This window comes from Talpa europaea (assembly GCF_964194135.1).
Source record: "Talpa europaea genome assembly, chromosome: 2".
Classification (NCBI taxonomy): domain Eukaryota; kingdom Metazoa; phylum Chordata; class Mammalia; order Eulipotyphla; family Talpidae; genus Talpa; species Talpa europaea.
This window is the reverse complement of record NC_140068.1, coordinates 131,900,477-131,922,362: the sequence shown is the minus strand read 5'-3', so window position 1 is coordinate 131,922,362 and position 21,886 is coordinate 131,900,477. Positions and strand designations below refer to the sequence as shown.

Sequence of the window (21,886 nt, the reverse complement as noted above, 5' to 3'; positions counted from 1 at the left end):
AAGACAACTATATCCGTTCAATCTCTGCACAGGCTCCGGAGAGCACTCCGTCTGCCCACCTGTGCCTAAGTAGCTTCCTCTTTTCACCAACCCTCTCCCTCTGCAGGGCAGCAGCCTCCCTGCCTGCCCATGACCTGTCTCTCTGGGGCCTCTCCTCACTGACCTCCCTCAGCAGAGGTCACTCTCCTCAAAGCCACCCACCTGCAACCACGCAGGCCTCTCTCAGCAAACCTGTCCCTCCTGGGGCAGCTGTTCCTGCCCGCTTGTGTCTCCTTTACTTTCCTTGTCCCCTTTCCCTAATAAACCTGCCCTTTCAATATAACTAATGTCTCTGTCTCGTGGAGAAACTGGCCTGGGAAGCTTGCTGCAGGTCCCTGAAACAGGAGCTCTGGCAACACCTTTCCCATAGTGAACCCAAAGACCCCGCACTCCAGACCCACTAACTCCAAAAACAACATCAAGTAGAAGTCCTGGTCCAAGCCCAGTTTTCTCTCTGGAACAATTACATTCCTTCCAGCCATCTGCCAATGTCCTAGAAGAGTCAGAATAATCTTAGGTTGCCTAAAGCCAAAGCATCTGGACTGACACTGAATGTCAGGGTAAGATTTTAGCAGAGCATAGATAAAAGGAGCTCACAGGTGAGCCAGCCAATGTGGAAAAGGAGAGTATATTGCCTGGCTCTTGTGCTAAAAAAAAAAATCAGTCTGTTCCCCACAATCAGTTTTTCCTGGGCTCCTGCAGGGAAACTGTGATAGGGGTTGCTTCTTAGACATAGGTTTGTAGCTTCAGGTCGACCACTCAGTTAATATTTTCCCCAAGGGGCTTTTAGATGGAACAAATACGGCACCTCTCATAAGTTTAACTAAATCCCTGGCTTCCAAAAACAAACGGGAAACTCCAAATACCAAATACCAAATAGATATCAAGTGACAAAAACACCAAATGTTTCCCAATTCCCACTCAACCGGTCCTAACACACCAAAGAGTGCTCCAAATTGAGGGAGACTCATAGACTCCCTCCCAAATGAGGAGACCTGAACTCCCTCCGCGAGGGGACTCAGATTCCTCCCGAATGTGTGAAGGCCAAGGTCTTGGCGTGCACGCCAGGGGAACTTACACCAAACGCCAGGGGACCGCGGTTTTCCGTCCAGTTTCCATCTCCTCAAAGGTAAATCCAGGGTGCAGAGAAGAGCTGTGCCTCTCCCGAGGAGGACTTGGGAAGTTCCCCGGAGGAATAAGAACTCCGGCAGCTGCTGGGACTCTCCCTCATCCTCCTGGAGAGAGGGCGCTCCCTCCCAGCAGGAGGGTCAGGATGCCACCCGGGATGCCCAGGCCCCTCTCTGACAGCACAGAGCAGCATAGATAGGTGAGTCCTGGTGCTCTGCAGCAGGCAACAGCTCCGTCAGTTGGAAGTCAGAGTTGGGGTTGGGAGAGCCGAAGTGGCATCCACCTCCTGGCTGGCTCGCCAAAATTGTTACCGAACGCTGGCCTCAGTTTCCCTCAGCCAATAAAAGGAAACTAAGTTTGAGGAAAAGGAAAGCGGTTTTATTTGTCGACAAATGAGGAGGGAGGCAGACTCCTGTCCGAAAAACCACCGTCCTGCTCTTTGGCAGTGGGCAGGGGTATTTATACAGGGGGAGATGGGTAGGCATCCGCGAAGGGGAGGGGGAAGGGGTCCGCACAGAGACAAGTGGGCGCCAGCTCAACAGGGAGATGGATGGGTGTCAGCTCATTCATCTTAAGGGAAGGGGAAGGTGTCAAGGCACCAAGATGGGTGATCCCAACTTGTTTTCCTTAGGACGAGGGGGAGGGGTCTACAGGGAAACCGGTGGCGCCAACTTTTTTTTTCTTCCCAAGGGGAGGGGAAGCTGTAACAAATGGGAAAGACAAGTCATCAATCCTGTTAATGCTAGATAAGGGGAATTGCAAAAAAATGGGGGAAAGACAAATTTGTTAACTGTATCACCACCTGCCTCCTCCTTTTGTCCCCTGAGTCTTGCCCCTTCTGGACCCGCTGCCCATGTTCAGTCTCTGGAGCTCCCTCCCTCCTGGACACTTTCTCCCCTGCCCCATCTCCCTGGGACTCAGGACCTGCCCTGGGAGGAGGGTCCGCCCGGCTTTCACCCCTCCCCGCCCCCAGGCTCCCCCTCTCTGAGGGTGTTAGAAATGGTGATGTCCCGCCCGGCCTCGGGGAGCCCCGGTGCATCGCAGGGGCTACGTGGACGACCCGCAGTTCGGGGTTCGACGGCGACTCCCCGGGCCAGAGCGCGGAGCCGCGGGCCCCTGGGCGGCCTGGCGGGCGGGCGGGAGGGTCGGGCGAGGAGACGCGGCTCCGCAGACACTCGGCGCGGAGGCTCCAAGCGCTCCTGGAGGCCCCGCGCGGCCGCCGCAGCCAGAGCCGGGCCGGGGAGCAGCGCGGGCCGGGGCGGGTCACCGCTCCCGCCCCAACCCCCGCCCCTAGTCTCGGGGCCCCGTGACCCCCGAGGCCGTGGCCCCTGCCAGGCCCCTTGACCAGGGAGGAGCCCGCGGGACTTTCACCCTTTAGGTTTTATTTAAGTTTGGGATTATTCAGGGCGGGAGATCGGGCGCGGGCGGGAGACCACGGGGTGACTGAAGGGCGGGCTCAGGGTCTCCCACGGTCCAGAGGACTCTGGGCTGCGCCGCGGGGCCCGACGGCGCCTCCCCCGCGGGCACGACCAGCTCCCCACGACGGCGCCGGGGACGCGCCCTGGGCGGGGACCTGCGCGCCTGGACCCGGCGGGCCCGCGGCTCAGCTCCCCGGCGCGAGGGGGAGGGGGAAGGTCGGGCAGAGCAGGACGGGAGCAGCCTGGGGGGCGGGTGCGTGGAGGGGCCCCCAGACTCCAGGGGATGGGGAAGGAGGCGCCGCAGCTCAGAGGTGAGAGGGCTGCGGGGCCTTTGATCTCCCTGAGGCGCGCACCCCGCAGGGAAATGGAATCAGGGTGAGAAAGCGCCCCCTTCTGGCCAGAGAGGGAGCTGTCGGCCACGTTTTCCAGCTCTGGGATGGAGACTGGCCCAGAGGCTCCTACTTTTTCTGAAGGACAGTTAAGGAATCCAGTTTCTCCTGAGAAAGAGGGGAGAAAATCTCTGAAATCACCCTTCACTGGATCCTTTTGACCGGCAGCCATCTTAGGAGCAATGAGTTTCTCTCTCAAGATCTTGTTTTTTGGTCAGAGAGCATTTTTGGAGATCTCACTCCTGCCTGTCTGTGTCATCACCCTCCACCCAAGGCAGCATCAAAATGCTTAGAGACCTGCATCCCACCCTGGGCTCTCACCTGCTATCCTGGACTCCCAGACCAGGCTGGTTTCTGGGTTTGTCTCCTCCCTCTAAGCATACTGTTCTGTCCACTGGAGGATGGTCACATGAGGCTGCTTCAGTGTCCATGGAGGGAACACATGGCATGAAATTTCCGATTCTTCCCACTCAGGCCCCCAATCGCCATGTGTGACCCATCACCCCATCTCTAAGCATGAGGTCACCCTGAGGTGCTGGGCCCTGGGCTTCTACCCTGCGGGCATCTCCCTGACCTGGCAGCGAGATGGGGAGGACCTGGCCCAGGACAAGGAGCTGGTGGAGACCAAGCCTGGGGGGGATGGAACCTTCCAGAAGTGAGTGGTTGTGGAGGTGCCTTCTGGAGAGGAGAAGAGATACATGTGCCACGTGCAGCATGAGTGGCTGATAGCTCAGGACTCATCTGAGTCCTGAGATGGGGTAAGGAGGGAGATGGGGGCACACGGCTGACTCAGGGGCATTAGAAGTCCTTCTGGAGATCTTCAGAGGGTCAGACCGAGGCCTCAGGTTCAGGGTCTGACCTTCCCTTCCCTTCCAGTGCCACCTCCTCAGTTCTCCATCCTTGCCGTGGTCCTCATTTCCAGCTCGGTTTTCTTTAGAGGTGCTCATTGGACACAAGGTGGCTTCATGTGTGAGAAGGTAGAAGAAGCGCTCAGGTAGGGAAGGGAGTGGGGGATCTTGTCCACTGGGGGCTTTCATGTGCCAGGGAGAACTTGCCCTGCCTGGTTAATGGGAAGTACCATCCACACACACGGGTGTTGCCCAGAGGGCATTTGGTCCAGTCCCCCCTCACCTCCTTTCCTCATTTTTCCCAGTCCTGACCTGGGTCTTTAGTCCCAGTTCTGAAAACTTCCTGTTGTGCAGGATTAAAAGATTCCTTTAGGACTTCTGACCTGGCTGCTCCCTGGTCTCATATGATGCTTCTTCCCACAGGAGGACAAGGAGAAAGCTACATTCAAGCTGCAAGTAAGTGTGGTTAAGGGTTGGATCCCTGAGCCCCTGGGGACAGTGTAGATGAAGCCCATGGGGGAGTCACTCTCATCAGTTCCTCCCATAGTCTCATCTCTCACCAAGTTTTGTTGTGTTTTCCCCCAGGCAGCCATAGTCCCAATGCTCTGAAGTGTATCTCAGCCCCTAAAGGTGAGACCCTGGAGGACTGCAGTAGGGGTGGGGGTTGAGGCAGAGAGGCTGGGACTAGGAGATGGGGATGCTTTCAGGAGGACATCTTGAGAATGCAGTGGACCATTGATAATGTTAACACTTAGGTCATTCACCTGAATTTCTTCATGATATTTTCTTTCACGGTGTGAGACAGCCTTCTGTTGGTCTGAGTGTTACAGGATTTCTTTTTGCCCATGTTTTGTGGCTTTATGATCCCCTGGTTTAAACCTTCACACCTGTGAGAATGGCCCGTATGCAAAAAGACCAGAAACAATAGGTGCAGGCAAGGAAATGGAGAAAAGGGGACAGTCCTACATTGTTTTTTGGGTATAGACGGAGCCAGCCCTTCTGGAAGCAGTATTGAGGTTTCTTAAAAGAGTGAGTGTGGTTCTGCCATTGGACCCAGCAATTCTACTCTGAGGATCTATTCACAGAGGATAAATATTCTACTGTGAAGGGACCTGCACTCCCATCACCACTGCGGCACTATTTACAGTGGCCAAGATATGGGAAACGCCTAAATGTCCCAGACAGGTGGGAAATTAAGAAGAAGCTGGGATTACATGTATATATGTATGTATACATACAGGTGACTCCAAAGGAGGTGAATGTTGGGGTTTGGGGGAGGGAACTGTCAGGGGTGAAGATGCCACCACATCCTAACAGGGGCCAGAGTGGGGGGAGGGGTCCTGTCCAGCTCTTTACACCTCAAGTCAACCATGAGATATTTCTAAACCTCCTCCTCTTCTTCAGGGCCAATGCTTTTTCAGTCCTGCTCAGAAGCTGCTTCTCCATGGAACTGTATTTATTGAGGTGTTGTTCTGACACTCTTTACTCTGTGTGCGATTTGAATTCATTTATTCTGGGGCTTGATGTGAATTGAATTCCCATCATCTTATGTTGTGTATCCTGTCTCTCCTGTTACACACACACACACACACACACTCCCCTCTCCTTGGGAACCAGATCCTCACTCAGCACTGGGGATTACTCTGACCCTCTGCCTCTGGTCCCCTCAGAGCCATCCTCTCTGCAGTGTCTCTACTCAGCGTGGTCCGAGCAGCCCCAGGAGTCCCTGCACCTCCAGCCTCTGCCCTTGTGGGAAACCAGCCCCTCACCCTGCATGACAGTGAGGAGGCGAAGGCAAAGTCCAAAGACAGTGACTGATGGAGGAGATAATTTACTGTTTTCTTTTCTTTTCTCCGTATTGTATTATTCAATGGAGGTAACATTGGTTTACACACTGTATGTGTTCAGAGAGGAGGGTCACCCCTCTTCAGATGTTTATTACCATATCACACCCACCCTAATGGCATCCATAGTCTTCACCATCGTCCATTGGGCCCTCTTCCTACTTGTGTCCTACTCTTACCCCCCAACCCATAGTTTCAATTCTGCAGTCATATATAGAGAGTATGTTTTGGTTTAGTTTCGCCTGTCCCTGCTTTATTTCTTTATATTCCAAATATGAATGAAATCATCCAGTATGTAACTTTCTTCTTCAAACTTCTTTCACTTAGCATAATTCCATCCACATCTATCCATGTTGTTGCAAATTCAATTTCATCCTTTTCACAGCCGAATGGTATTCCACTGTGTAGATAGCTTGTGTTCTTTATCCCCTCATCTGCCATTGGGCACATAGGTTGTCTCCATCACTTGGTTATGGTAGACAGTACCGCAGTGACCATAGGAGGCGCATATTCCTTGGAATTAGTGTTTTTACCTTCTTTGGATAAATACCAAGGAATGGGATGCTTGACCATGGGACAGGTCTATTTTGAGAAACCTTCATTTTTTTTTTTTCCCATAGAGGCAGGACCAATGTGCTATCCATAGAAAAGAGAGGTTCCAGGTTACCGTCCTGCCCAAGGAAAGGTGGAGCTGAGCAGGGATGAGAAGCTAAGGAAGAGGAGGAAGATGTGGAGTGAGATGAGGAAAGAAGACTGGAGGAGGCACATGGAGCAGAGAGACATGTGAAGAAGAAACCACACTTGCTTCTCACTTGGACTTGTGCCAGGGAGTTGGGGACATGGAGAGAGACGCGTGAAAGAGACAGAAACGTGGATGAGAGACTCATGGGGAGGCTGACATTGGCAGCTGTTATCTTGATGTGGATTTTGATTTTGCTCTTGTCCTTCCAGATTTGCCTGGCCCCTCCTGCCCCTGTCCCATGGGTCTCTACCAGTAGGTGCCTTAGCCTGTGGCAGGCCTTCGGGCCTCAGTGGGCCTACTTTGGACCAAGCCTGTTTGGCTGGGCATTTACCCATGAGGGGATGGGTAGCTTTGGGTGCTTCACTTGGGAACTATTCTAACTATATTCTTTCTCTTCTCTCTCTCTATTGCGCACCAATTCTCTATTTTATACTAATTGTATTAAAGTTCTTTTCTATTGAAGGTCTTACACTTTATAGTATGTTTTGTCTTTATGCAGCTGATGGCAGATCCCACGTAGAGTGTGCAGTTTTGAGGGTCCAGGGAACCCCTCAATCTGCTCACTAATAGGACCAAACATCAGTCCCACACACCATGTGCCAGAGTTCCTTTTCCTTCACACCCTTCACTGGGTCATTCTCACAGATGTGAGGTGGTAACTCATTGTGGTTTTAATTGGCATTTTCCTGACAGCACATGACAAACATTTATCCATGTACCCATTGGCCACATATGTGTCTTCTTCAGAAAAGTACCTATTTAGCTCCTCTGGCCTGTTTTGATTGAGTTGTTTTCTTGTTTTGGAGTTCTTTGTAGATTTTGGATATTAACTCCTTGTTGGATTGATGATGTGCAAATAGTTTCTCCTATTTGATATTCTCTTTTCATTTTAACAATAGTTTCCTTCACCATGTAGAAACTTTTTACACTCATGTGATTCCATTGGTTTCATTTTGCTTTTGCTTCCTTGGAGCACAGAAGACATTAAGGGCAGTGAAAATACTCTGTATGATATTCTCATGATGGACACAGGTCATTATACATTTGTCTGACACCCCAAGAACGGACAACACCAGAGTGAACCCAAAGGGAAACCATGACTTTGCAACTATGGTGGGCGGGTCCATCACTTATAACCCACATGTCAGTCTGGTCTTAACACATGATTTGGTCATGATGTGTGAAGAGTTTTATAAGTTGAGGAATAAAGTGTAATTTACTTTAGAAAACACTCAAGGATACGCATAAGTCATTCCCCTCCACCCCCAACACCCCAGTCAGCCAGTATCTGCTCAAAACCAGTTAGCAATTTATCTTTTCTCTTCTAAATATATATATATATATGTATATACATATGTGTATCTCCATGCTCCTGTCTGGGCAATAGTGTTTGTTTTCCCATCAGTAAAGGAGTTCAGGTCACAATGTGGGGGGAAACATTTGCAAATCACGAATCTGACAAAGGACTGTATCTACAAATAATGCCTAAAACTCAATGATCAGAAAGAAATAACCCAATTTTAATAAGAACAAAAATAGTGTAATAAAGGAACAGCACTTCATCTGTAAAAATGTACAAAACTTCCATACAAATAGCAACTGTAGTCATAGAAAAGTAAAAAATATAAACAAATGCTCAATATCAGTTAAGAACAGTGACACTTTCACACCTAGGAGAGACTAAAAATGCAAACTCTGCACAATACCAGGTGTTGTCCAGGGTGTGCACAACAGAAGCCTCATCACATTCCTTTTTTTTTTTTTTTATTTTTTATTTATACAAGAGCTGGGGTACAGGCCAGAGTCACGGTGAGAGGATTCACCAGAGACGCACCAAAAGCACTGCTGAGGGGAGCAGCGGGCGAGACAGGAGAGGTCTGCCTCGCCATGTGGGATTCTCCTTGGCTGGCTGGGAACTGAACCGGTGCTGCAGAGGCTGCGGACAGCTTCATAGCACTGAGCTCATCGCTGTGCCATCCGGGAGTTCCCTATTCACATAAATTTTTAGAGATGTTTTAGGGGCTGAGAGACACATCAGAGCCCTGGGCACTGTCGCTGCCTGGCTGAGAACAAAACAGAACCTGGTCAGAGATGAGACCATAGGAGGGACTGATGAGGATGACTCTCCCATGGAGTCTATTTACACTGTCCCCAGGGGCTCATGGATCAAACCGCTGATCCACGGTTACCTGCGGCCTGAGTGTAGCTTCCTCCTTGTCCTCCTGTGGGAAGAAACATCATGTGAGACCAGGGAGGAGTCAGGTCAGAAGACCTAAAGGAATCTTTTAATCCTGCAGAACAGGGAAGTTTCCAGAACTGTGAGTAAAGACCCAGGTCAGGACTGGGAAAAATGAAGAAAGGAGGTGAGGGGGGACTGGACCAAATACCCTCTGGGCAACACCCGAGTGTGTGGATGGTACTTCCCATTAACCAGGTAGGGCAAGTTCTCCCTGGGTCATGAAAGGCCCCAGTGGACAAGATCCCCCACTCCCTTCCCAACCTGAGCGTTTCTACCTCCGCATCACAGCTGCAGCCACCGCAGCTCCAGTGAGCACAGCTCCAAGGAGAACCAGGCCAGCAATGATGCCCGCAGTAGGCATGGAGGACTGAGGGGGTACTGGAAGGGAAGGGAAGATCATACCCTGAGCCCTAGACCTTATCCTGACCCTCTGAAGGGCTCCAGAAGGGCTCCTGACGGCCCTGACAACAGCCTCAGTGCCCACATTCTCTTCCTTACCCCATCTCAGGACTTGGGGCTCCAGCAGCCCCTCATGCTGCACGTGGCACGTGTATCTCTGTTCCTCTCCAGAAGACACCACCACAGCCGCCCACTTCTGGAAGGTTCCATCTCCCCCAGGCCTGGTCTCCACCAGCTCCATCTCCTGGGTCAGGTCCACCCCATCTCGCTGCCAGGTCAGGGTGATGTCCGCAGGGTAGAAGCCCAGGGCCCAGCACCTCAGGGTGACCTCATGCTCAGAGGTGGGGTGGTGGGACATGCGTGTCTTTGGGGGATCTGAGGTGGTAAATCAGAAAACTCACTTGTGTTTTCTCCATGGACACTGAAGTAACCTCATGAGACCATCCTCACAATGGACAAGACAACCGGTGTGGCAGGAAGAAACATAAAATGTAAAAACCAGGCCAGTCTGGGGGAATATGTGCGGTTCCCTTATTCCTTAGAAAGTTCCAGAATGAGGCTGAAAACCCAGGGTAGGATGAAGCAGAGGGAGTGGAACACAGACTTTTTATTCCTGACCTGGGTGGAAGGTGAATGACACAGAAAAGCAGGAATCACATAACTGAAAATGTTCTCAGACCAGAAACAAGACTGAGAGAGAAACTCGTGGTTCTCAAACAGGCCCCTGGTCAAAAGGACCCGGTGACGCGTGATGTCAGGGACTGTCTGTCTTTCTCAGGAGAGACTGGATCCCTTCCCTGTCCTTCAGGAGAAGCCGGAGTCTCCGAGTGTCTCTAGTGCAGACCATGAAACCCAGGGGAGTCCCCCTCTCGGGACTAGAGAGAGGACTCATTTCCCGCAGTGACTCCAGGCAGGGGGGGACCAGGAGGCCTCCAGGCCCCTCTTACCCGTGCGCTGCAGAGTCTCCTTCCCGTACTCCAGGAATGTGCGCAGCCACCTCAAGTACCAGTCCTCCAAATTGTTCCTGAATTCGTCTGCCTCACCCTGGGCCTCCAACTTGCGCCGGGTGATCTGAGCGGCCGTGTCCACCGCGGTCCAGGAGCGCAGGTCCTCGTTCAGGGCCAGGTAATCTGCGCCGTCGTAGCCGAACTGACTGTACGCGCGGAGGAGGCTCCCGTCTGGTGCCAGGTCGCAGCCAGACATCCTCTGGAAGGTGTGAGACCCTGTCCAGAATGAAATGGGGTGAAAGTCCCGCGGGCTGTTCCCGGGCAGGTTGCAGAGAAGCCTGGAGGGGGAGACCCTGAGCGACCCCCAGTCCGTGGGGATGGGGGTGCTGACCTGGCCCGGACCCGCGCCAGCTCACCGGTCTCGCTCTGGTTGTAGAGGCCGCGCAGGGAGTCCAGGTGCGCTTGGAACCACAGTGTGCGCTCCCTTAGGAATCGCGTCCTCCAGTCCCACTCCTCCTGCTCTTCCTGCCGCACCTGCTCCGCCCAGGGCGTCCGCGGCTCCAAGCTCTGGCCGGGAGAGTCGCTGTCGAAGCGGTTGACCTGCGTGTCGTCCACGTAGCCCACCGAGATGACGCGGGGCTCCCCGAGGCCGGGCCGGGACATCGCGGTGTAGAAAACCCTCATGGAGTGGGGGCCTGGGGGCGGGAGGGGAGACCCGGGCTATTCTTCTCCCCTTCGGGGGCTCGAGTCCCGGGGGGCGCCCACGAGACAGAAAGTGGGTGAAAGACGAGTAGAGTGAAAAGCGGCTGCGGGACGAAAATGGCCGGGACTCGGGGGGCAGGAGGAGGCTGGGGTCTCGGGGGGACGGAAAGGGGCCAGGACGGGGCGGGGCCGAGGTGGGGGGACAACTAGGGCTGCGGCGAGGTCGCGCCTTTCCCACGCCCGCCCACCCCCTCGCTCCCGCCTCTGGGAGCGCCCTGTCCCCTCCCGACCCGCACTCACCCGCCCGGGTCTCCCTCGGGGCCGCGGCCCCCGCGAGCAGGAGCAGGAGGGCTGCGCCCCACATCCCCCAGGACGCGCCTCCACCCGGGCTGGGGAGACGGAGTCCTGGCGGGAGGGTGAGGGCTTTGGAACAGGAGCCGCGGGGCTGCTGATTGGCTGCTCTGGAGACCTCCAGGCAATGGGGAGTGAGCCCTGGGGTGAGTCACCAGTATCCAGGCAGGAGGACCCGACACAGAACTGAGAGAGCTGAAACTGGGGAGATGAGGAAGCCCCAACAGTCCCCTTCCAGCTCCTGAGAGCGCCCTGGGGACTGAGACCTTGAGATCCACACCCCCACGGCCACCCCCGCCCAGACCTGGGACTTTGCTGCCCCCTCCTCTCCTGCACCAAGACCTTTGTCACACTGTTGCCTCCCTGAATCCAGGCCCAGGAATTGGGTCAGCGATTCTCAAACATTTTTCTTTCAGGATGTCTCTACAGTCTCACAAATTATTACGGATCCCATGCATAATATTTTTATGTGGGTTATAGCTTTAAATATTAACTTTACTAGAATAAAACCTTTCAAAAAGATGTTATTATGCTGGGAGCCATGCTACTCACGTCGACTGACAAGGGTCCCGGCATAGCACAGATTCCTGAAAAAGTCAGGAATCTCCTTAGCTGACTCCTGCTAGATTCTCATTTGTTTATGGCTAGTTTCTACCATTGTTAAAAAACGCATTTAAAAGTAAAATTGCAGGGCCTCCCAGGTGGTGGTGGCACAGCAGTTGAGAGCTGGGTTGCGAAGCTGCCTGCAGCCTCTGCAACACCAGTTTGATCCCCTGATTCATTGATAACATTGGTTAGGTAGCATACAAATGCTTGACACAGGAATAGGGGAAGGATGCAGATCTTTGAGACTGGCCCAGGAGAACAACCAGTCTAGCAGGCTGCCAGGCCTTGTTTAGATATGCTTGTTAAGGAAGCAAACTTGTCTTTTATTGACATTTCCACATCTATGGCTCTTTTACAGGGAAAGATTCCCTTTTCCTTAACAGTTCCCTTTTCCTTTGCAGTTCCCTTTGAGTGACAATGGGTATGGTAGCTGTTGGAGTATGCATTCAAGAATAAGCCAACAACAATTTTGTGACTGGTTAAGCTACTAACCTTGACAGCACAAATAATGCACTTGGAAATAGTCAATGTTACAAATACTGATATGTCACGTATTAACCATTCTGAGAACCAAAAGCTATAACCATCTCCGGCCCTGCCTCTGATGAAATATTTGTAGTTCCTTAAAACAACAATCAGCAATCTTACAGAAAAAGGAATTTTCCCCTGATCTAAATGTTAGATATGGAAACTAGGCTGACTGGATAAGTAGAGGAGTAATAGGTAGAAAAACTCTTCTATTAGATTAGGAAAATTCCTCCCTTAATTGAGAGCTTGGGGCTAGGGAAGAGTCAGTGCAGCTTGCTGGCATTGATGCCCTCCAGGCACTTGGTTCCTAAATATTGAATCAATATCTTATTAAAACAATATACTATTGTTACGGGACCAACAAAAGGAAAGTTACTTTGGGCTGGTCAACCACGGGTGTAGCTTGGAAACCACATTGGGCGCCAAACTGTTATGGAGCAGCCCTGATATAAAATGGGTTGCCTAGCTGTGGGTCCTCACCTGCACAATTAAAAGGGACTTATTAATACTCCACTACAGGCACACACAAAATGTTAATAAAAGGTTTATTTACAAGGGAAAGGGAAATGAAGAAATGTACAATTCAGAGAGAAAATAGAGAAATAAAGTCTTAAATGTGTCCTACCAATCCGCTGACCTGGAAACCCAATGGCACTCCGAGAGCTGGCTGGGAGCCGTGAGCTGGCATAGAGACAAAAGGGAACCACCCAAAACCCACGTGTCTGGTTTTATACCAAACCTGGTTGCTTAACGCCACCCTCAGGTTCCAGCAACCTTCCATTTGGTGGTGATGGGATTTGTCTTTCCCAATATCCTGATGGCTTTGGTCTGGAGTGGGGGGTGGAGTTCACAAAGCCTGTATGGAATTAGCTTTAGGACATCCTTTTCCCCCTAACACTATTAGATAATGATTTCTATTTAAAAGCCTTCTGTTTTTTGCTTTAATCATATGGTTATATGTCAGTCTAAACTTTATAGGTTAGTTAGAAAAAATCCCTCTGTCTCCCTTCCGCCAAGTACCTTCCTGTCCTTTGTTTCCCATAGCCCTTAGTTAACCCTTCACCATGGTAAACATAGAAATGTTAGTTTCAGTCGCATAAGTTTTTGCTAGTAATAAAATGATTGTTTAAGATAAATGACTATTCTAAGAACACTTTTGTTTAGCAACTGTGCCTTCTTCAAAATAAAGAATGTTACAACCTCTGCTGAAGGGCAAATAAATCCCTGGCTGTTCTAGAGGAAGATGTGATGATTGTTATCTTCCTACTCTTATACATATGCTTGTGTACTTTGTTTGCTTGTAATATATAAATAAAGGGCTGCTGAGACCCTCAGCAGGATGATGTCTGGACCCTGATCAAGTGTTTGCATCTCCTCACTCCCTCTCCCCCTAATCCCTCAGATTTTTCTGTGCCCTCTCATCATTACAGGAACCCCTGACAGTGTTATAGGGCAGCCCTGATACAAAACAGGGTGCCTGACTGTGGGTCCTCACCCACGTACTTAAAAGGACTTATCAATACTCTCCTGCAGGCACACACGAAAGGTTAATAAAAGGTTTATTTACAAGGGAAGGGCAAATGAGGAAATGTACAGCTCAGGGAGAAAAATGGGAGACAAAGTTTTAAATGCATCCTACCCGATCCACCAATCTGGAATCCCAAATGGCACTCTGAGAGCTGGCTGCAAGCCAGGAGCCGTGAAGCCAGGAGGGGAGTGACAGAGCAAGAGACCCCAAGGCCCACGTGTCTGTTTTTTATACCCAACCCGGCTGCTTAACTCCACCCTCAGGTCCCCGCCACCTTCCCTTTGGTGGTGACAGATTTGTCTTTCCCAATGTCTTGATGACTTTGGTCTGTAGTGGGAGTGGAGTCCACAAAGCCTGTATGGGATTAGCAAAGAATATCCTTTTCCCCTAACAATTCCCCCCTTTCACTTTTTGCCACCATTTCCATGGTGATGAATATCAAATATATGGATGCTGGGATATTGTCTCAGATGAAAAATTTCCAGGGTTCAAGTGTGAAGGAAAACCAGTCCCTCCAGGTATTGTCCATTGTAGAAAGCAAAAGTCCTCCATTCCTGGAAAAACAGTTCATCAGTCAAAGCCAAAAACAAAACATCTGGAGGCATTAGCCAGAACAAGACAGCAAATATGTCAAGATCACAGGAAAAAAAAAATCTTAAAATGGTTTAACTTATGTAAAAACAAATTCTCTCAACCTTAATCCCAAATTTTTGAACAGCACAGCAAAAGTTTGCAAACTAAAGGTACTTTTAAACCATAGTACCTATTTTTGCATAAAATCACAGGGCAGAATAACTAAGCAGCAATTTTAGCTGACTTTGTTGGAATACTCCACATAGGATCAGAGTGAACTGTGGACATCTGGTCCATGTAGGCTTCAGGAACAAAGTTGGTCTCATCAGACTCCACCTGGGCTTTCCTCTTCTCAAGGGTACCAGGGACTTTTTGTTGGCTGGGCTGTCCAGTCCTGCCAATGGAGGCAGCTTCCTCACCTTCTTTGGAGGTCTCTGGAACCCTACGAACAAAGCAAACAGGTTCTCTTCTTCTTGGTTCAGCTCTGTTTCAACTTTCTGGAAGAACTCCACACAAAGCCACACAATGAAACTTATGTCCAATTTTTTCAGTTTAAGCAGACAAAATCCCTATGGAAGTTATGCAAAAACAGACTGTGAGCTAATTAGTAAAAGATTACTACCACTATTTTATGCTGTGTTGGTATCAAGGGGAGAGAAAATGCAAACACAAGTTAGCTTTGCTGGAAAAAAAAAAAATTGCAACCTTGCTGCAGATCCCAGTCACCAAAACAAGAAAACTTTGTGGATTCAGAACAAAATGCAAAAAAATTACCAGTATTATGTCAAAGAAAACTTAGTAAATATCAGGTTTATTTCCAGGTCTATTCAGTCTTTAGTAGGAAAGTTTTACTCTCAACAGTTCCATCAATAGGAATCTGTTGAGACCTTTTCTCCCTATATTTCTAGAAACAATTTCTGTAGATATTAAACAATTGAAGTATACAATATTACAAGGTGACAATCATCATTGACAATTTACATTCATATCAGGTCAAAGTGTTACCCATTTTCCCAAGTGACAATGCTTCCCTTCTAGTTTTACTCTACTAGATAAGCCAAATAGAACAAATTCATCTAATGCTTTCCCAGAAGGAAAGGGAGAAACTTTGTGGAGTGTCTCAGGAGCTCTACTGAGGTTCCACAAAATGTCCTTGCATCAACCAAATGACAGGCTACCAAATTTGTACTTGAATTTAGATTTCTGGGAAGCTTTGCCATAAATATCAGAAAAATAAGAGAAACAACAATGTTCAATCTCTATGAAGGCACCAGCTTAGTTCAGTAGTACAACGTTGACAATGAAACCATAACCTTTGTGTTTCCTCATAACTGGAGACTCTTGTTTTTCTTTTTCAATGTCTATGGGCACCATGTATACCAATTTGTCAACCCCTGGAGGCCTTAGTTACCATTTATCATGCGTGGGATATCTCATACAAGTACAGTTTCACTCATAGGCCAAAGTAACAAAAAACAAGCAGAGGAAAGAAAAAAAAATCTCAAAGTTAAAAACAAAAAGTTAAAAGGAAATACCAAAATCAAGATTGAAAGCCTTTCTGTGTAAAAAAAAAAATACTGGTAGCATATGCCTAGATGTTATTTCACATCTCCTAAATTTTGAAAGGAAGATTGGTTAGAGCATGTTAGTTTCCTCAGGGTTTCTTCAGAAAAAGTGAGTCCTTGGGTATCCTGCAACAATAACTGGAAAATAAATCAGTAATATTCAAGTTTTTATCTTTTTCTTAAACAAATATCTCAAGTCCTCAATGGGTTCACAAGACCAATGGGACTTCGTCACAAGGACAGTTCCTTCTGGGCTTTTTGATCTAGTGGAGCGCCTGGGCACCCCTATTCTTTATCTGAACCTTCTCAATGAACTATCATTTGTCTCCTTTCCTCTTCACTTGGCTCTAGATTCCTTCTACTCTGTCTATATTCCCTCCTATCTTCACCTGAGGCTCTACCTTGTGCTGTCATTTGTCTCCTTTCCTCTGTGTTGGGCTCTCTATTCCTTCTCTGTCTGTATTCCCTATCGTCATCTGAGCCTCTACTCTGTGCTAACATTTGTCTTCTTTCCTCTCTCCTTGGTTCCTGGTTCTGTGTACTCCTTCTATATTCCCTCCTGTAACCCCTGTGTGAATCATCATATCGTGGTGTCCTCAGTCTTCTATCCTGCCTTCTGTAATTATTGCGTCTGCCGCTTCCCTGTAATCTGGGACAACTGTACTTCCAATGTCCCTCTTCCCTACAGAAAGCACACTGATTTCTTCCTAGGGGTTCACGTCTCTGTCCATTACTGTTTCCCTGAAACCCTGTTCTGTGCTCTCTTTGTAAGAAAACAGTCACAGGTTTTTGTCTCCTGTCCTCTCTATTATTATAAACCCTAAATGCCAAGTCCACTATCTGGGATGGACTTATCTCTGTGACGCCATCCACCTTAGCTAACTTTTTCTTTATGTCTGGGGTACTATGGGTAATGAACGCCATAGTGATCAGACGAGAATTTTCTGGGGCATCTGGGTTTACATCCATGTGGTTAGTGTATGTTTGAATAATTCTGTCAAGAAACTTTGATGGATCCTCATTAGCTCCTTGTTCAAGTTGTAATATTTTGTTAAAGTTTTTTTTTGTTTGGGGATTCCCTGCTGCAGTCCTACCAATAAACATTTTTTATATAGATCCAACATCGTTGTTCCTCCATTGTTAGGGTCCCATCCAGGATCTTCCTCTGGGACAACAACCTCTGGCTCTAGGGACTGCCTATCCTGTTGGTGGAGACGGTCAGCTTCCTCCCTGGCTTTCCTGAATACCATTCTCTGTTCAACCAGAGTTAATAAAGTATGGAGCATGGACTGTATATCTGCCCAGTTATGGCGGTGGGAGATGAAGATAGAGGCAAACAAGTTCGCCATCCTCTTAGGAGCCTGCCGGTACAAGGAAACAGAGCTCCTCCAACTTAGGAGGTCCACAGTACTGAAAGAATGGGGCAACCAAAAGTACCGAGCAGGTCACCCATGTTTATTCAAGCCACCCATTGGCATCTGGCGAAGGGGAAACTGTCCTGCCTCAGGGTGATCCTTCCTGTCAAAATGGGTGCCGAGTCTACTGTGGGGAGGAGATGCCATTTTAGTTTCCTCCCCAGAGGGCAGTGGAGGCTGTGAAGCCTCAGGAGTCTGCACGGGAGGGGCCTTGTCACATGGAAGAGGATTTTGTCCTGATGTATTTAAAGTATTTAAAATATGATGCTCCTCCTCTCCTAACTCTGCCCTCTGGTAGTTCTCATGGGAAGGGGAAGGTTTATCCTTTCTCTGTGCCATAAGCTGAGCTTCCACTACATCCAATTTATGGAAGGCAACCTCTATCCACTCCTGCATACCTTTAAAAGCTTGATCTTGTTTGCTTTTATAAACTGACTCAAAGATGTTACGGTTCTCCTCCCTCATGCACTTAATAGTTAAATCAAAGGCCTGATGTTGTTGTTGTATGGCCACATTAAAAGCCTGAATTTGTTGTTGCGTGGCTAAGTTAAGAGCCTGAATGTGTTGTTGCACATTCTCAGTATGTGAAGTAGAACATCTACCTCTCATAGAAATAAGACTGTAGCAAATGGCGCTCACACATATTACCAAAAAAAAAACACCCAGTAGCACAGACTGTAAAGGGATGGTTTGTAAACCACCCATGTATGTATACAATAGCAAAATCATGTGCCATACACCAGGCTTCATCAAATTATTTACATTAATAAAACTGGTGGTGATATTTAATGGAAGAAGGCTACTCAAATTCAAGGCTGGAAGGAAACTGAAAGAACTCAAGCTAGGGATGAAACTGTACAGGCTCATGGTTGAGGCCATATTTAAGCCAAAAACGCACCCACAAGGGCTGTACGCACAGGGAAAAAAACAGACTTTTCAGGACTTGAGACAAATATTATACTGCAAGTCCTGCAGAACTAGTGCGCTTATGGTGACCAACGCAAGGAATGTTAGTAAGCTGGTCAACTGCGGGTGTAACTTGGAAACCACGCCGGACGCCAAACTGTTGTAGGGCAGCCCCTATACAAAATGGGGTGCCTGACTGTGGGTCCTCACCCACGCGCTTAAAAGGACTTATCGATACTCTCCTGCAGGCACACACGAAAGGTTAATAAAAGGTTTATTTACAAGGGAAGGGCAAATGAGGAAATGTACAGCTCAGGGAGAAAAATGGGAGACAAAGTTTTAAATGCGTCCTATCCAATCCGCCGATCTGGAATCCCAAATGGCACTCTGAGAGCTGGCTGCAAGCCAGGAGCCGTGAAGCCAGGAGGCGAGCGACAGAGCGAAAGATCCCAAGGCCCATGTGTCTGGTTTTTATACCCAACCTGGCTGCTTAACTCCACCCTCAGGTCCTAGCCACCTTCCCTTTGGTGGTGACGGGATTTGTCTTTCCCAATGTCCTGATGGCTTTGGTCTGGAGTGGGGGTGGAGTCCACAAAGCCTGTATGGGATTAGCTCAGAATATCCTTTCACCCTAACAACAGGACAGTTTGCTGAGTCCGGTCCCCGGCATTATTACTTCTTTACTTTAGAATATTAATAACCGATGTATGAGAACAGAGTATTTATTTTACAGAAGTAACTTTCTGTAAATGTAAGGATAATCGTACAATTGTAGGATTTTTTTTAAAAAAAGTTACCTATTGTTTCACTACTGAAAGTTTCATGCAGGAGGCCTGAATGCAAAAACCCACCAGGAAGCCCACCTGGGAATAGGAATGTGGAAGCCTGCCTAGAGAATTCAGACAATGAACCACCCCTCCCCGCCCTACAAATCTTTTCAGCACCCTACAAACCCAGTCTCCCACCTGACCTCTCCTCACCCTATAAAAGCCTGCTTCCCCCAGCCAACGTGTGTGGCTTCATGGACCCCCACCTTAGGTCCCTGAGGTCCTCCCGGGGCACCATAAATTTTCCCTTCCTTTAAGAAATTTAGCCTGGCTCTCCTTTTCTTTACCGCTCCGAACCTTTCATATGGTGCATTGGCTGGGAATGGGTTTGATCCCACGTGGGGACCCTGCCCCGTCCAAAACCCTCCACCTTCCCTCTTGTACACTCTCTACCTCTCCCCGTGGAACTGGAAGGCAGGAACCCCTCCGAGCTCACTAAGGCTTAACAGCCACTGGTACACGACCTGGGGCACCCTCCCTGTGGGAGAATGGGCCCTCGCTGCCTCTCATGCCACGTGAGCGGAGCAGGGACTTGCTCTAGTCACTTATTGGGCTTCCCTGGTAACTCCAATCCATGTGGCCACTTCTGCTTCAACAACTTCTTCTTCCCATCTCCCTTGGAGGGGCCATCCTCCTCTTCCTCCTGTTGGCCCACCTTCTCTTCCTACGGTACTTCGCCAAATAATCGCAAAGAAATAAAAGACCTGGCCGGCCTGTGGACCACCAGCTCTTGGCTCTTGACTCTCCCAGGGTGAGCTGTTGCCTCTAGGGTCCCTCGGATCAAGGAGGTCTCTTCTCTTTTATTCAGCGATCGCTACCCCCTCCTGATCCGTGCTTTCCATTTGGGGCTCCCTTTGAGGTGAGACATCCCCTTAGGGGAACTGTAACAGGGTTGTCCCAGGAAAGAGAGAGGTTCCAGGTTTCCTGCCTCACCCAAGGGAGGGTGGAGCTGAGCAGGAAGAGAAGAAGCTGCAGAGGAGACTGAGAAAGGAAGCAGGATGGAGCCAGAAGGAGACCTGGAGGAGGCGCATGGAGCCGAGAGACACTTGAAGAAACTGCCTTGTCTTTTGGTCGTGGACTGGGTGACACAGATGTGGGTGAGACCCGTGGGGAGGTGTCAATGGCAGCTTTTATCTTGATGTTGATTTTGCTCCTTTCCTTCCGGGCTTGTCTGGTTGTTTCTGACCCTTTTCTGTGGGTCCCCACTGGAAGATGCCTTAGACTTGTGGCAGGCTTTGGGGCCTTGCTCTGGGCCAATCCCATTTGGACAGAGTTTTACCCACGAGGGGATGGGTAACTTTGGGTGCTTGATTTAGAAACTAGATTCTTTGTCTTTCCTGTATTGTTTCCAAATTAAAGTTCCTTCCCATTAAAGTCTCATATGTTTTGTGTTGATGCGGCGGATGGCAGAACCCATTTAGAATAGGCAGGTTTGCGGGGTTTGGGCTGCCCTCTCCCTGTCCTATAACAGAATGACCCGTCCTATTTCTTGGAGGTAAAGAGGACAGCAGGACGCCGCCTTCCCCTTTCACTTTCCCGCTCTATTCCCTGAGGATCAAGCCAGGGACACTGGGACGCCGGCCTCCCTCCCTGACCCTCCGTTTGAGATCCTAAGAGGGACACTCACTACAGGATCAACGCAATCCCACATTCCGGCAGACACCCCCTTGGGGTGCCTCCTAAAGGCCCTTGGCCCTCTACATTTGAAGCCAGCTGTGAGACCTAAGTGCCTCATTTTTTGTTGCACCACGGCCTGGCCCAAATATGAACTGAACAGTGGCGCTAGGGGGCCGGAAATGGGCTCTTTTGACGCCAAAATTCTAACCGACTTAGACAACCTTTGCCATAGGCAGAAAAAGTGACCTGAAATTCCCTTAGGCCCAGGCTGTCTTTCTCTTGCACTCCGCCCATTCCCTCCCTCCTGAAAATCTGCCCTACTTTCAAAATCTCAAGACTCCTCTCAGACTCTTCGCGCCCTCTCCGGACCCCTCTTCTGCATTCTCTGATCCTCCAAATTCTCTATCTTCTCCTCCTCCAGCTCCCCAATCCATTCCCTCCCACCCCTTTCTTTTCACCTCCTAGCCCCACACCCTCTCTCTGCTTATCCTCTTGTTCCTCCCCTCAAGGAAGTGGGTGGGACTGAAGGAGGAGTTAGAGTCCATGTTCCTTTCTCTGTCTAACCTCTCCCAGATTGAAAGAGTCTTGTCTCTTTTACTACCTACACCCAAAAATTTTGTTATCTTACCCAAGCCTATGACCTTACAAGTCATGATTACATGTTATCTTCTCTTCCACCCTGACCTCTAATAAAAGGGAATGTGTTTTTAGGTCTGCCCAAGACCACGCAGATCAGGTCCATTTGACTGACACAGCTGCTGCAGGAGGCCTTGTTGTCCCAGCCAGATAAGACACTGGCATGGGCTGAAGTCAAAGGGCCTCACACTGTGGGGCCGAAGATTCCTTGTGCCTCACACCGTGGGGCTGAAGATTTAACATCCCTTCACTTTTTGTTCTTGGTCATAAAAAGAAAAAAATTTCCCAGAAAGTACATTAGGCACTACATTATATACATCAGTATACTGCAAATAAACGACATGGAAAATTATCTGTTAGAAACTAATTATTAAACAATTTGGCCCACTTAACAATGGGAAACAACTTATTGAGCATGCCTGACAAGCATTACAATACAACAATTATAGTAGGTCCTTCTTTTGCCTTCCCTTGAAGTTTCTTGGGAAGGTTTTTAAATGAAGCTATTTGAGTTAAGAAGTTTGTAGGTAGAAAAAGTTCTGATAGCTGAGTAGCAGCTGGTCTCCGGCTGAAGGCCACGCGAATAGAATATTCTTTTGATGCTTAGGTTTTAGCTGATAAGGATGCACTGGCGGCTAC

The 21,886-nt window shown here is 49.2% G+C and overlaps 1 long non-coding RNA gene and 1 pseudogene across 2 annotated transcripts in view; both read right to left on the bottom strand.

Moving 5' to 3' along the window:
* LOC311188340 (class I histocompatibility antigen, Gogo-B*0201 alpha chain-like) overlaps nucleotides 1-21,886 on the bottom strand; it is a 677,605-nt pseudogene that overhangs the window by 222,027 nt on the left and 433,692 nt on the right. The gene's annotated exons all lie outside the window — the stretch shown is intronic.
* LOC311167498 lies at nucleotides 8,102-8,946 on the bottom strand. Its single transcript, XR_014617059.1, has 3 exons — nucleotides 8,923-8,946; nucleotides 8,598-8,630; nucleotides 8,102-8,396 (listed from the first exon to the last, which is right to left on the bottom strand). It is a non-coding gene; the product is annotated as an uncharacterized lncRNA (long non-coding RNA).